Source organism: Monodelphis domestica, chromosome 3 (genome assembly GCF_027887165.1).
Source record: "Monodelphis domestica isolate mMonDom1 chromosome 3, mMonDom1.pri, whole genome shotgun sequence".
NCBI classification, from domain to species: Eukaryota; Metazoa; Chordata; class Mammalia; order Didelphimorphia; family Didelphidae; genus Monodelphis; species Monodelphis domestica.
This window is the reverse complement of record NC_077229.1, coordinates 346,997,295-347,011,550: the sequence shown is the minus strand read 5'-3', so window position 1 is coordinate 347,011,550 and position 14,256 is coordinate 346,997,295. Positions and strand designations below refer to the sequence as shown.

General features: G+C 39.6%; 1 protein-coding gene across 4 annotated transcripts in view; it reads right to left on the bottom strand.

Annotated features, from left to right (window-relative positions):
* RNF152 (ring finger protein 152) overlaps positions 1–13,418 on the bottom strand; it is a 114,843-nt gene extending 101,425 nt beyond the window's left edge. Inside the window, exons 1-2 of one of the 4 annotated variants that reach the window (XM_056824250.1) lie at positions 13,292–13,418; positions 12,545–12,805 (exon numbers count right to left, since the gene is read on the bottom strand). The gene's annotated coding sequence lies outside the window, so the exon portion shown is untranslated. Of the gene's footprint in view, positions 1–10,208; positions 12,509–12,544 lie in introns of those variants that run through there. The other 3 variants (XM_056824248.1, XM_056824246.1, XM_056824249.1) reach the window with 3 other exon arrangements.
* Between the last annotated feature and the right edge of the window lie 838 nt (positions 13,419–14,256).

The window sequence follows — 14,256 nt, the reverse complement described above, 5'->3', positions numbered from 1 at the left end:
CAAGTCACTTACCCCCATTGCCTAGTCCTTACCACTCTTCTGCCTTAGAAACATTGCATAGTATTGATTCTAAGACAGAAGGTAAGGGTTAAAAAAAAAGTGACTTACCCAGGGTCACAGAGCTAGGAAATGTGTGAGGCTACATTTGAACTCAGGACCTCCTGATTTTCCATCCATTGAACCATATGGCTGCCTCCTTAGATTTTATTCAAAACTCAGTTCAAGTACTGCCTCCCACAGGAAGTCTATCTTGTTCTCCTTAGCTACTAATGCCTTCACCACAGAAATCACTTTGTATATTTTTCCTATCTATTTTTCTATATATGTGTTGTTCTATAGAAGGGGCTTTTCCATTTTTGTCTTTAAATTCTCAATGCCTGGGATATAAAAAGTTCTCAATAAATTCTTCTTGAGGAGCAGGTAGACAACACAGTGGACAGGTCATCATGTTTGGAATCAGGATGACCTAGGTTCAAATGTGGTCCCTATTTCCTAGCTGAGTGATCCTAAGCAAGTCCTTTAACCCCATTTGCCTAGCCCTTACCATTCTGTCTTAGAGTTGTTACTAAGACAGAAAGTAAGGGTTTAAAAAATAACAAATTCCAATTTAATGTATGAGGAAATCTTTTAAAGAGAGGATTCCAACCCCTTCATTTTATGGATGAGAAAATGAAGCCTAAAGAAGAGATATACCTATACACACAAAAATAAGTCAACCAAACATAATTTTTATCAGTTCCTACTAATTGCCAAACATCATGCTAAGAGTTGGATTGTGCCATGAAACAAGGACAAAAACAAAAGTCAATATCCATGAGGAGTTTATATTCTATTGAGTAAGATATGCTAAGAACAGAGATAGTAGGTAAAACAGCCTGAAATGAACCCCGAGGTCCTGTGTCTCCTCATCCATTCTATTGTACCACATTGTCCCATAGTTTCAAACTGTTAGCCCTGTAATCATTTGTCTCTCACGTTCTTACTTTAAAAAATCTCCCTTTTCATTTCCCAATGTGATCTCAGACTTTGGTTCTAAGATTGTTGCCCATTCCCTGCACTGGGGGTTGGAGCATGTGGCTAAGTCTGCTTCCATATTTCTCTGACTTCTTTTGTATGTGGCTTCATCTTCCAACTGACAGTCACTCTTTGGTGAATTTCATTACATGTGTTAAATCAGGCCCAAAACAGACATACACAATTCTAAGTTTTAAAGTGATTCTACATTTTATTTATGAAACCATAAAACTTAAGCAAATGAACTCCAAATGAACAAATACATTATGATATGGGGGGAGGGAATAAGCATTTATATAATGTCTACTAATATCCAAGTATTATCTCATTCGATTCTTACAATGACACTGTAAGGTGGGTTCTGTTATTATCCCCATTTTACAGTTGAAAAAATTAAGAGAAATAGAGGTTAAGTGACTTGCTCAGATTTATATAGCCAGTAAGTGTTTGAGACTGAATTTGAACTCAGGTTTTCTTGACTCCAGATCCAGGGCTCTCTCCACTGTGCCATCTCAATATATTGCATCAACTAAGACATCAGGGTTAAGAAGTTAACTATAAATTACTCTAAATGCATGCCTTGACAAGGGACATAAATAGGTTATTTTCAGTTAAAGAAATCAAAACTATTAATAAGTACATGAAAAAGTGTTCTAAATCTCTTATAATCAGAGAGATGCAAATCTAAACAACACTGAGGTATCACCTCACACCTAGCAGATTAGATAATATGACAGCAAAGGAAAATAATGAATGCTGGAAGGGATGTGGCAAAGTAGGGACATTAATGCATTGCTAGTGGAGTTGTGAATTGATCCAACCATTCTGGAGGGCAATTTGGAACTATGCCCAAAGGGCACTAAAAGACTGTCTGCCCTTTGATCCAGCCATAGCACTGCTGGGTTTGTACCCCAAAGAGATCATAAGGAAAAAGACTTATACAAGAATATTCATAGCAGCACTCTTTGTGGTGGCAAAAAATTGGAAAATGAGGGGATGCCCTTCAATTGGGGAATGGCTGAACAAATTGTGGTGTATGTTGGTGATGGAATACTATTGTGGTATTGTGTCCAATTATACTATTATATAAAAGGAATAATAAAGTGGAGGAATTCCATGGGGACTGGAACAACATCCAGGAAGTGATGCAGAGTGAAAGGAGCAGAACCAAGAGAACATTGTACACAGAGACTGACACAGTATGGTACAATTGAATGTAATGGACTTCTCCATTAGTGGCAATGCAGTGATCCTGAACAACCTGGAGAGATCTATGAGAAAGAACACTATCCACATTCAGAGGGAAAACTGTGGGAGTAAAAACACAGAAGAAAAACAACTGCTTGATTACATGGGTCAAGGGGGATATATGCTTGGGGATGTCGACTCTAAATCATCCTAGTGCAAATATCAACAGCATGGAAATAAATTCTGATTAAGGACACATGTAATACCCAGTGGAATTGCATGTTGGCTAAGGAAGGGTGGGGGGAGGAAAGGAAGGGAAAGAATATGATTCTTGTAACCAAGGAATAATGTTCTAAATTACCTAAATAAAATTAAAAAATTAAAAAATAAATAAATGCCTTGAACCCCCAGATATTATCTGGAAGCCTTTTCCTGGATGACTTCCTGTCCCTTGGGGAGCATAATTACATTGACTCTGAGTGAGGAGAAAGCCTATGAAATGCTTCTCCTATGAACTTATACCTGTTGCAATTATCTCTTATCTGTTAAAAATACTCTTAGATATAGACATTGGCCTTCCTCCCTAGAATAAATGTAATTTCCTTCATTTTACTACCAAGTTACTATCACAGGAGATAGCCTAGTGAAAAGTTATTCAGCCCACATTAAAAATATGCTTTAGAATCTCAGAAATGTAAGCATCCACCTACTTCATCTTGGTCAATTCTTACCAAAAGGCCTGAATTCCTTCAATGGTATTCCCAGAACAATTAGCCTCTTCAAAATACATACATTATACATTCATTACACACAGACACACACAGAGCAATCCCGTAGATTTAAAAACCAGCCCAGTCCATTAAATTTTTAAACACTTTTAATTATTAGAAGGCCTGTCCCTAAACCTAGCCAAAATCTTCAGCTCTATCTTTTCCATCCATTGGCCCTGAATCTGCCATTTTGTGTAGATTAAATACAATCCCTTTTCTACAATGGCAGCCTTTCACAAATTAGGAGATTATGATCAAGTCTGCTAGCTCACCAAGGCTTCTCTTTTCCAAGCTAAACATCCCCAGATCCTTTAACCATTCTTTATATGACAGTTTCTGTTCCTCTCCCTCCTCCAATCATATTGGTTGCTCTTCCTCATTGAAATAAAGATTGTCCATTTACATCTTAAAATATGACACTCAGAAATTAAAAGAAAACTCTACTAGGCAAAGTAGAATGATACTATCTATCCAATTCTGTAAGCAATCTTTCTATAAAAACAACCTAAGAGGTAATATGGCAAGCATGGTTGCTAGAGTTGGTTTGATGTGGGTTTAGGCTCTACCTCTGATATATACTGGCTACATGACTCTCTCCGAAAGTCATTTAACCTCTCAATGTCCTAGGCAACTCTCTAGAAGAATAAGGACCAATATGTATGATAGAAAGAATTTCCTCAATGGGGAGCTCCTTCCAATGGAAACACAGGTCTGGACAAGATGGTAGCAATTTTGACAGCTGTCACAACAGTGTCTCATACTGTGCTTGCATTCCACAAAAACCCAAGTCTTTTTTCACATGAACCTAAATGTGAAATCCATTATTTTTCTATTAATAACAATTGGGTCAGGGCTTATAATGGCATTTCCTTCCTCATTCAGCTGCATTTTTTCCAAAATAATACAAACTAATAGTATACATTACTTTGTAGATTTAAAACAAATGAGCTTCAGGAATTTTCAATCATTTTATTCATTCAACATGTATTAACCATTTGCTGTGTGCCAGGATTTGTGTTAGTCACTAGGAATACTAGGACAAAATAAGATGACTCCTGACCTAACATTCTGCTTGAGGAATGCAAGATATCCACAGACAAGCAGATGGAAGATGAATACACAATAGATAAAAAGTAATTTTTGAGGTAGATAAGGGGCTATTAACAAAAGGGTAGGTGGGAAGGAGCTTAGAAAGGTGAAAAGAAAATGGGGGAAGAAACTGTGCCAAGGACAAATGTTGGCCATGGGGATCAGCAAATAGACCAGAATGGCTGGGACATAAAAGTGAGGAAGAGAGTAATGAGTAATCAAAATGGAAAGATAAGCAGTAGCCAGACTGTGAAAGAACAAGTGCCAAACAGAAATATTGATCTGTGAGTAAGGAACTGATCTATTCATTACCAATCATTCTTCTCTGTACATTAAAGCAGGTACCCTATAAGAATATATGTAATACTTTAATGTAACAGTTTAAATTATAGCATCTACCTGAAAATGATGAAACCCATTTCTCTACAAATCTTTTCTAATTCCAATGTATTACTTATTTCAAAATTGCCTTTTCCCCATTTACTCTAAATTAGGGAGACTTTATTGTATAATATTTAAAAGTGAGCATGGTAGCATCCAGAAAAGAAACAAGACCACCATGAGCCATTCCAGGATAGCTCATCAGAGAACAGGTCACAACAGAATGGGCTTATTTCCTTTTTCTTAACAGAGTTACTATGCTGGTGGCAGGAGAAGTATGTTGACATAATTTACATCTATATTTTAGCAAACATTTGAAAGTAGCTAATGTTATCCTTGTGGAAAAGATGAAGAGAGTGGGCAAGACAAGTGGGCAAGTATAATTAGATGGATTTAGATTCATCTAAATGACTGGAACCAAAGAATAATCATTAACACTTCAACTTTGAAGCCAGTTCTTTGGTGAAATCCTCAAGGACCTGGGCTATCTGACACTTTTAAGGGACTGAACACTGTGCTAACATTTTTTAATAAATATTATCTTATTTTCTTATAATATTTATAAATATTATCTTATTGTTCCTCACAATAACCCTGTGAAGGAGGTATTGGTATTAGACCTTTTTAAACATTGAGGAAACAGAGTTTAAATATGTCTTGCACAGGGTCACACACCTAGCACATATCTGAGATCAAATTTGAACTCAGGTTTTCTTGACTTCAGGCCCAGCTCTCTATCCACTGCACTTTCTAACTACCTCAGCACAGATGACAAGTATGTTTATTGAGTTGGCAGATGTGAGAAAACTGAATGGTAAAGTTAACACAATGGATGAATCTCAGGATTGAAAAATGTTACAACACTGGCCTAAATCTGATAAAATGAAATTTATTAGAGATTAATGTCAAGCTTTATACTTGATTTAAAAGATATCAACTTCGAAAGTACAAGTTGGAGAGGCTACATGTAGTTTAACTGAAAAAGATCTAGGGAATTTAGTGGACCAAAGATCGATATGAATCAACACTGGGACATAGTAACCAAGAAATGTTCAGTGGTATTAGCCTTTCTTAGAGGCTTTGCTTCTAGAATAAAGAGGTGGTTGATCCCCCAATAATCTGTCCTGCCCAGATCAGATCACCTCTTAAAGAGTACTGTTTCCATTTCCTAACACCACATTTGAAAGAGAAAAATTATTATATAATACAGAATATTTTTATGTAATAGTAAAATATATAATCCTATATTATGTAATACTATAAATATAATTAATAAGAGGCAAGCAAGAAGAATTATTAAAAGGTCTTGAATTCATACCATATTGAGACAGATGAAGGTACAAAGAATGTTGATCCAAAAAAAGATAAGGGATGTGAGGTGGAGAGGAAAATGGGACATAACCTTTTTCAAACATTCAACTAGTTTATCATGCTTGGAAGCCAAGCCCATGTCACCCATGCCACTTCCTAATCATCTTCATACCAGGTCCTGTGAGAAAGTCAACTCCCTCACCCCTTACTAGCTCCACATTAAATACAGAATAGTCTTTTTCCATTAAAATGTAAGCTTTTGGAAGGCAGTGGGTGCCATACCTGTCCTTATAATCTCAGGGTATAAACAAACATGTGTGTGTGTGTGTGTGTGTGTGTATACTTATGCCAAAGAGAAATTGGATTAGACCTGCTTGACTCCAAAGGCCAGAACTAGGAATGATGGGTAGAAGTTGCAAAAAGGTATATTTAAGTTTTCGGTAATAATAACTTCCTAAAAAATAGTGCTATCAAAAAAATTACTTTGTACAAAATGGACTTCTATGGAAAATGGTGATATTCCTGCTCACTTGCATATGAAGTCTTTAAGCAAAGTCTGGATAGCTATTTATTTCTAACCTAGGACAGGAAATTCTCATTCATCTATAAGTTCATCTGGATGTCCTCTGAGGCCTCTTACAACTCTGAAATGGGGAGGTTTAGTCCTATATACTTACAAATAAATGATCCATGTTCTAAAAGTTAGCTCACAAGTTATTTAGAACCTAGAATCTTTTTTTTTCCTCCAACAGAAGTAGTTACCGTTCATAAACTAGTCCAAGAATTATAATCCATTATAATCAATGTTGTGGTCATGCAAACCTTAGTGTCAATTAATAGAATCTAAGAAAGTAAACATAGTGCCTTATATAAAATAGTGAACAAACTGACAAAGGCAAAAAAAAAAGTCACTGAGATAATTTGCTGAAGAAACCAAGTTGATTCTCAAATCTCATAGAGAAAAGGCAACTAAAGCAAAATAAGCTGTGATCTAATTAATCTTTTAACTTGTCCTGGGCAAGAGAATGGCAATCCATCTATTTAGACCACTATTTAAAAGAGAATCAAAGAATGAGAATTTGTCACTGTCATTCTAACAGTGAAGACAAAGGACAGCTGGATCTGATATATTCAAAATCTATTTGGTAGATCTACAAATAATAATAGCTAACATTTATAGAGTGCTTACTATGTACCAGGCCCCGTGCTATGAGCTTTACAATTTTTATCTAATTTGATCTTCCAAACAACCCTGGGAGATAGGTGCTTTTATTATCCCTTTTTTTATGGATAAGGAAGAGAAGTTAAGTAACTTGCCCAATGTCACACTGCTAAGTGTCAGAGGTTCTATTTGAACTCAATTCCAGGCCCAATTAATAACAAAATTCACCTGGAAGAACAAAAGGCTAAGAATACCAATAGAATTAATTGGGGGGGGGGGGCGGGGATATGGAGGAAGTTAGCCTAGCCATACCAGATCACAAACTATATCATAAAGCAGGAACCATCAAAACAATCTGGTGCTAGTTGAGAAACAGAGTAGTGGACCAATGGAACAGATTAAACACTCAACAGGAGGTAGTAAATGACCACAGTAACTTAGTGTTTGACAAACCTATTTCCAGGGTAGGCACTCTATCCACTGTGCCATCTAGCAGTTTAGCCTAACATTACAGAGGCAGTTGTATGGATGAACAATGAAGGGGAAACTTTGCACTTCAAGGCACTACCTTTGACCATGGTGTTTGTGAATTGTCTTTACAATACCTTCTCTTGCCCTTGGTGGGAAGAGTGATAGAATGATAGCCTTACCCAGTGATGTCAAACACAGAATAAAAATGGACCCCTACTGTATGCATATTTGACTCAAAAATCACAAATTAACATTATTTATGTTGTACTGTATTTTATTTTGTTAAAACATTTCCTAATTACACTTTAATCTGTTAAGAGAGCAGAAAGGAGTTTTGCCTATAACTCACAGGGCATGACTTTGATGCTTCTGGATTAGTGATTATTAGGCACCTAATTTAAAAGATGTTTTGCTTTATGATCCAGATAGAGAAAGAATACTAGATTATTCATAATAATGGCCTGGCTGTCTCAGAATAAGAAGTAAATCCAAGAATAATAGCCTTTCAAGTGAAGCCTAGGACAGTTAGTATCTGTGCTAAGAGTAGGCAGAAATGGGACTGGGCTACCATTTTCCAGAAGAGAGAGGGGAGAAGCTGGAGTGCATGGCTGCTGCTGTAGGATTCCTAGAAACCAAAACACTGAAACCACTTGACCTAGACAAAAGTGAACCCAAAGTCCCATCCATCTAATGTATATACTAAGTCTTTCCTAATTACTTTTTAACATCATGTGTTATTTCTAAGATTATTTCCCCCTTGGAAATCACAAAATTGCAGCATGTGGAAAGAATAAGAGATGTTAAGAGATCATTTTATCCAAAGCTCTCATTTTAGAGATAAAGAATTTGAAGCCTGAGAGGCAGAGAGATCCAAAAGAGGTAGTCAAAGGTAGAAGGGAACAGCACCAAAACTGGAATCCAGGTGTTTTGGGTGGTTTGGCTCAAGAGCAGTAAATGTGCTTTATCTACTCTCCTATAAAAACACAAACTGGTTCAGATGTGATTGGTAGAAAATGAAAAGCTGCAGACACTGGCATCCCATGGTAGTACCAGCAGAGGTGATATACCTAAATCTTTAGAGAATGGGTTTTGTGACTTCTAATAACAAAGACTGCTCAAGAAAGAAGAGAGGTCTGAGGAATTAGCAGAAAATATTAATTCTTTGTTAGAATCAGACTATAAGCTCTGTGAAGATTCCTCATAACTATAAGACAAAAGAGCTAAAGAAGTTCCCTTCCAACCCACTCCCTACACTCTATTTACTTTGTCAGATTATACATGGGTGCTTTTAGTTTCAAAGGTTTCCACTCCTTTAATCAAGTTCAATACCAACAGGAAGAAGACAATACTATGAAGAAAAGATGGTGCCAACAGGATAGATTGGTTCCAAAAGTCCTATAAAATGGCAGGGAATAATGTCAAATGGAAGAAGGAAACCCTTAGAATGACATGAGGAATTCATGTAAACATTGATGGAGTGATTTCTCATAGTACTTTGTATTCTCTCCTTTTACTCCTTTAGAGAATGTCAGGGTTGATACCAGATAATCCTTAAAGTTCCTTCCAGCTTTCAATTACATGACCCAACTCTAATTTGTACCATCATTATTTGTACATGTCTTAGTTTTCCAATTAAACTGTAAGCCCTGGAGCATAGATTTCACAGTCATCTCTACAGCCACCACAGCAGCATCCTTGCACATGGTAGGCCCTTAATAAATTGTTTGTTGACTTGAACCTAATTTAGCCCAAGGTCTCAATGAATAATTTAAGGATGAGGAAAAGAACATTTTCTAACTACTATTTTCTAACAATGGAATGGTTATTTCTAAAAAGAGTAAGATCCCTGTTAAAGGAAGTATGTTCAAGGAGAGTCTGAATAACCACCTGTCAGTGACATTACAAATGGGATGGGAAATTGGACCTAGATGTTCTCTGAGGTCCTTTCCAAGGTTAAGTATCAATAAACCTGTACTGGACCATACAGTTAGCTACACAAACAACACCCATTTTAAAATATTCTTTTTTAAAAATCTCAGTCACTTATGAATATAACTGTAATATACCATCCTGTTTTATTATAGCATAAAATTTAAAAATCTCAAGTTTGTCTGTACATATCCATGTACTTAAACATGAATTCACATATGTGAGACAGTCTTTTCTCCATGTGAATTTTTGTTTGTGCTGAATTTTTTAAGTTTTTCAAAACCACACCCTCTGCTGCTATTACATCATGACCCTCCCCATCATTCTGTTCATTTTTCTTTGAGAGGGTACACACCCTGTATTATTGCTGACATTAACATTACTAGTCAGAAAGATTGTTGTCCTAGAATTCTTTTACCAATCATATAATTTCAAAACCTTGGTCTTTGTTTCAGGAGTGACCAGATAAAAACTTATTCTTCTCCACATTATTCCTAAGCACCTTGAACAAGAGACATCCAACAATAAGATGCATTAAAGAAAACAAGTCACACTTTGAGTGAATGGCACAAGCTTATATACGTGCCTTTAACTTTATTCTTCAAAGGATTCAAAGAAAATCAGCAACAGATTATGTCATGGTCATAATATAATACCAAAGACAACATGATTGGAGAATGCTTTTCACTTATACCAAAATATATATACATATATATATATATACACATATATATATATAATACATTTAAAACATCAGAAGTAATCAAACTCCAGTTTACTTGTATGGTTCACAGAGAACCATGTCTTCAGAAAAAACCAATGGCCAGAGTTCTAAGAAGGCTGAAGGTTACATTCCCCTCCCCCTTTGATTTCTATCAAGAAAACCCACCTACCTAGTTAAATTGCAAGCAAATTACAATTATCCCTGGAAAAAAGAAGGCCTGAAGAAATCATGAGTCAAAATTTCTGAAGAATCAACCAGTGACCTATAGAAAAAATGCAGAATCAGAGTAGGCTGGTTCATGGCTGTATAAATGGAAACTTTATTCAAGCTTGGTTTCTTTGTTCTACTATAAGACAGCTCTCTCCCCACACCTCAGCAACTTATTGCATACACATTTATGACATTGAGAGCAGTCACAATAAGGTGGGAGGTAGGAAAAATTATTTCAATAGAGTTCTACAACTGAGTCCCAGAAGAAAAAAAATCTCTAATTAGATTCTTGGGATGACATCTTTTCAAATGTCCGCTTCAGAAAACAAAAACAAAATTTATTATTACTGATGGATAACTAACTAAGCATGTGTTGAATTCTTATCTTGTCATAAATTATCTATGGATCAGTTATATCAAAATTGCCTTTAAAGGGGGCTAGCAAAAAATCATGCAACACAAAAGTCACCCATCCTGGAATCAATATTTCAAAAGGGATCTAAAAAGTCCTTAGCATTTCCCTACCAAGAGGATGATTATCTCCCTACCCTCCAACACCCATACCCTCCTTCATATAGTCAGAAATTATTTGATGAGGTTAGAAATACATCCCAGGCAGATCTGTGCAATTTCTGTTGTCCCACAAGGATCCAGAGATATCCATGTGGCTACCAAGAGTCTTTGGGGTTACCTGAATCTGTCATTGTGTCCCTTTTATATTTGATATTTTGCTGAGAAGAGGCTGACAAGCAGGAAGCACAATTGTGACCGAGCTTTGTTCTGCCTGCAGTGAATTACATGCAGTAAGGGTTAGAGACACTGGCAGCAGACAGAAAAAAGAAATCAAAGAAAGCATCCTTTCAAGCCAGTCTGTCATATTTTGGTTCTGAGGAGGTAATAGGGGAGAGTGGTTGGAATGTGAGGTGAAGAAGGAACAGGGATTTTGTATTTTCTAGATGTCTGGGGGAGGAGGGAATTAACCACCACCCCATATCATCTCTGCAGTTTCCCTGGCCCCCAAATTCTCCCTTTGGTAATAGAGCAAATATATAGCAAATATAGTGTCCCCAACAACAAAACCTGGGGGGAAGCAAGGCTAAGGGAAGTGACTGCTACCTGGGGATTAATAGATAACAGATCTAGACCTAGCTAATCCATTTACATGTGAATAACAAAAAGCCATGCCACCCACATAGACACACACAAACTATCCCTGCATTTCCAGGCACAGTGTACTCTCTCTCTAGCCCCCTAACAGTCTTCCTGCCCCTCAGCCTCTCCATTCCCTCCAGCCACCACTTTTTTTTTTTTAATTTCTTCAGCTACCAGGTCTTTGGAAACACCATACCACTGCCCCCAGGCAGAAAACAAGCAAAGCCTCCTTGGCAAACTGCAATGTTTTCCACAAGCCCTCGCTTGCTCTTTGTCCTGCTACTTGCCCTTTCTGAAGAAACCACCTCACCCTAGTCAAGCGGAATTGGCCACACGAAAGCCCTCCAAACATCTGTCCCTGCTGCCCCTGATCTGGAGAAAGGAGATAAGACAAGAGCTAGAGACACACAGCTGGCTAACTTTTTTTTTTTTGGTTGTTTTTGTTTGCCCTAGGGGAAGAGGGGAAAAGAATTGAGGGAATGGTCAGAAGGGGGCATAGCCTATCAGCCCACCAGTAGCAGCAGGTCCACCCCCCTCCCCCACCAAAAACATACACATACACACACACACACACACACACACACACACACACACACACACACACACGCACGCACACACTTGGATCCTCAGTTTGACCAGAGCTCCAGGGGGCATCCGAGGACTCCAGGAACAAACACAGACATCTACACCCAGCGGTTCCCCCCTTCCCCCAACACCTCAGTCATCATGTTAAAATTCAGTACAGTCAGTATTTATTAAAAACCTCAACTCCCAGCAGACCACCCTATCCATCCCTCTCCCTTGGGAACGCTTCACCCAACCAGAGTGCCCGTCTCGATTCAGCCTCTCGCAGCCCAGTCCTCTCCCAATGGGCCGGGCAACGGGGTACCCAGCACCCTCAACTGAAAGACTCGCACTCTAAATAAATAAATAAACAAAGAAATAAATATACATACAAATAAACAAACAAATAAGGTACAGCAGCAGCAGCCCAGTGAGAGAGCAGTGCCAGCTTTTTGGACTTCTATGATTTTGGAAAATCAGACACCACCACACCTCTCCCCCACCCACCCACTAGAGTCAGTGGGCCTGGAAAGAGGAAAAGGTAGAGGGAAGCAGGAAGACAAAATGAAACTCACTGACCTTTCTGTTTAGCCTTCTTGGGGTCTGAGTCTGCCCTAAACAAGCAGCGGCAGCGACAGCAGCAGCAGCAGCAGCATCCCTAGGTTGTCCCAGTTCGTCCCGTGCCCGCCGCTCGCTCCCTTATTTCCCTCAGTCTCGCTCTCCCTTCCTAACACACACACACACATACACACACACGGAGACAGACACACGCGCGCTCGCGCCAGGAAAACGCCGGGACTCTCCACGAACTGACTCCCGCCACTGTGCAGAGGGCAGCGTCTGCGGGGAGGCAGAAGAAGCCCGGGGCTCAGTCCGAGCAGTCCGCCCTTCTACCGCGCACGGGTCCGCTTCTGCAGCCCTGCGCCTACCCGGTCCTCCGGGGACTGTCCTTCGACCCCCACTACCTGACTGGCTCTTAACAACGCTGGCGCTCCGCTCTGTTTTTGTGTCTGCACAAATTGGGACTGGATCTTTTTGTGGCACACCAGAGCGCGCACATTCACACACTCAGACCAGCCGGAGACTCATCAAGAGCAGACAGCGGTTGCAGGAGCTCTCCGCCTCCTCCTCCTCCTCGGGCACCGCCCCCTACCCTGGGCTCCTCCTCCTTCCCCACTTCTTACCACCCCCCTGCCCTGCAATGTCCGTGGGTCAGACTTGCAGTCCAGCTGTCCCGAGAACAGAACCCTCCAGGCAGGGGAGAGATCTGATCGCGCTTAATACCACCCTCTAGCTCTCTCATCCCTTATACCCCAGTGGCCCAACCTCATCCCCAGTACTGGGGTTTTTCCCTCTACCGCCTTCGAACAGGAGCCCCAGCTGGAGCCGGACCCAGGAGGGAGTCAGGTGTGAAGAGCAGAAAGCCAGAGCAGCTCCGGGGAGAGGAGGGCGGAGCCCGGGGATTTGAAGTGGAAGGGGCGGAGCTGTAGAAGAGGCCAGAGACTGGGGGTTGGGGGTACAGGAGGAGGAGCTTGCCTTATCACGTTCCCAGAAACTGGCCTGGAGTCACTCCAGGTCTGCTCAGTTTTTGCCACCCCAAAAATTTCTCACCGAGGTAAGCTTAGGACTGGGGCGCTCTGTGGAGCGACAAATGCAACAGAAAGATCCTGGAAAAAAGATGATCCTTTTGTCCGAATAAGGCCCTCAGGGCTCCCAGGGTTCCACTTCAGGGGGTGCATAAACACATTTGATTTTAGGGGATGACTTATGTGTAAGGATAAGACCTATCCACTACTTCCCTCCCATCCATTCCCAGACTTGTAAATCTATCTCGCTAGGAACGAAACCTTCTCTCTACACCCATAACAGCTGGTATTTTGTCTCCCAAGGAAAATTTAAGAAAGCCCCCTCTACATACCCTTCGTTACCTGCAAAATGAGCAGATCTGTCCCTTGTCATTGGGAGGACTATTTAGACGGTCTTTGACTGTTGAAAGGAAAAAGGAAGAAATTAAGCAAGTGCTGTGTTCTCTTGATTTGGTAAAATTCCCTTGCAATCACTTAGATCACATCAGTAATTAACCCTCAACAACCTGTCCCTCTGCCGGGATTCTTGAATCTTCCAACCTTCCAAGGGCTGCTGGATTTTTGAGTGGAAGGGACTTTTGGTGCTGCCATAGTCTAATTCCCTCATCTTAAAAATTAAGAAACTGAAGCCTTCCATGATCTTTCAGGAGAGTATCAGCCAGAATTCAGGGAAAAGGAAAAACAAAAACAGGCAGAATCCCAGTG